Below are 2,064 nucleotides of genomic sequence, written 5' to 3'. Positions count from 1 at the left end.
AGATGGTTGTTTGGTATCACTGACTCAATGGACGTGAGTTTGAGCAAATTCCAGGAGATAGTGAAGGACAGAGAAGCCTGGCATGCTGCAGTCCATGGGGCTGCCAAGAGTGGGACATGACTTAGTGACAGAACAACAATGTAATCAATCCCAGTTCTCAGTAAACTGGTGTTTACAGATACAGATTTTGATCTTTCTTGGGGGTGGAGGAGGGGGCTGGGGAAACAGCGGAACTGAGGATTTGCAAATAAACTTAAGAAGTAAATGTTTTTTTAAAATAAACCTTGAGATCACCCAGTCCAACCTCCTTCTGGGTTCTTTACCACTAATGCCATTTGGGAAGCCCCCTTCATTCTAGAGGAGACAGTAAGCCTTTTGATTTCAGAGCAGAGTTCCTGCTATACCATATAGTATTCTCCACTTTGCTAAGGGGTGGAACCCCTAGAAGTCAATGTTTTTTGTGGAAACCTATTAAAATGCTAATATAGTTATGTCTGCCCTGGGAAGCAAAATTTTGTTAGAAATGTGATTGTATTATATTTATATGTTATATTCAACCTCAACTATGTCCAAGGGGGAAAATGTTAAACTATTGCCTACTCATTTGATTTCCTGCACTCAACGCAGCAAATAAGCAAAGGAAATGGCAACCCACTCCAGTGTTCTTGCCTGGAGAATCCCAGGGACAGGGAGCCTGGTGGGCTGCCGTCTATGGGTCGCACAGAGTCGGACATGACTGAAGCGACTTAGCAGCAGCAGCAACAGCAGCAGCAGATGGCAAATATTGAAGAAAATTTTAAAGAATATTAAATGCAGAATTCCAAGTTTATTATCCTTTTTTCTAAAGCTGAGACCATACAAATATCTAATCACTACATTATGTACCTGAAACTAATATAACATAGCAATTAAATTCAAGTTAAAAAAAGAAAAAAAAAGATGAGACCAACATCCTTTCATGTCAGCCATGGTGCATCTATACTCCCTTGGAGCTTATTTCAGTTTTTTGAAATTCTAAGCTGGTTCTTATTTGGTATAGAAGAGATAAAACATTTGAATTATCACTTTTCTTTTGTTTTCAACCCACTGTGTTAAAAGCATGTGGTTACTGTATGTTCCTTTTGTTCTTTAAAAGATTTTACATAAACATGTTTTGTGACTATAAGGAGTCTTTTAAAGTTTGGGGAAAATTACCACAATAAAACTAAATTTGAAAACTTCTCAATTAAAAGACATTTATAGTGGGAAGTGACTGTTAAAAAGATTGAGTGAGTAGATCCTTTTGTAGTTCATAAGCGTGATGATTGGGTGTTCACGCTGCTGCGTGACATGTGCCTCCCCGAAAACCTTGTTACGACACCGGCACATTACCCGTCTGACTTTAAAAAAAAAAAAAAGAAAAAAAAGATTGACTGACTCCTCTTGATTTCAAAAATATTCTGTATGTATGAGAATTGTCTATGATATAATCCTGAGTAGAAAAAACTGCTGCAGATTTCATTTCACATGTAAAATTTTTTTAAAAAAAGAAAGCAGTCTGGAATAAAATAAAAGTTAACACAATTTACTACAGGTGATAAAGGAAGAACTTTCAGTTTTTATTTTCTAGACTTCCATATTATTTAAGCATTTTGTGTGCCATATAAAGTGTCATAAAAACATTAATTACAAATAAAAGATTACACCAAATCAGTAGAGTGAATATTTGAAAAGCTGTTGTTTGGTATTCTACTCTTGGATTACTGTTCTTTCATAATCAAACCTTTGCTCTTTTTTTCAGGTTTTAAAACTTTTTATTTGCATATTAAAAAAATTGTGCATTCCAATAATTAAAATCATTTGAACAACAAAAAAAAAAAAATGGCACTCCGATTAAACTGCATTTTACAGCCCTCAGAACACCTTGGACCAGCTTTTTACTCTAGATTTCACTGTCCTCCCACCCAGCTTCCTCCTTCACCAACATGCAAGTTCTTTTCCTTCCCTGCCGGCCACACAGGCAGATGGGAGAGGCAGGCGCGGCCTACTTTGTCAGTAGTTCTCCATTCTTTGATGTGAAAAGGG

General features: G+C 36.7%; 1 non-coding gene across 1 annotated transcript; it reads left to right on the top strand.

Annotated features, from left to right (window-relative positions):
* Positions 1 to 1,276: 1,276 nt before the first annotated feature.
* LOC128052912 (small nucleolar RNA U13) lies at positions 1,277 to 1,381 on the top strand. Its single transcript, XR_008199871.1, has one exon. It is a non-coding gene; the product is annotated as a small nucleolar RNA U13 (small nucleolar RNA).
* Positions 1,382 to 2,064: the final 683 nt, after the last annotated feature.

Source organism: Budorcas taxicolor, chromosome 8 (genome assembly GCF_023091745.1).
Source record: "Budorcas taxicolor isolate Tak-1 chromosome 8, Takin1.1, whole genome shotgun sequence".
Taxonomy (NCBI): domain Eukaryota; kingdom Metazoa; phylum Chordata; class Mammalia; order Artiodactyla; family Bovidae; genus Budorcas; species Budorcas taxicolor.
Note: the sequence above shows the minus strand (reverse complement) of the source record. Positions and strands in the feature narration are given on the sequence as shown.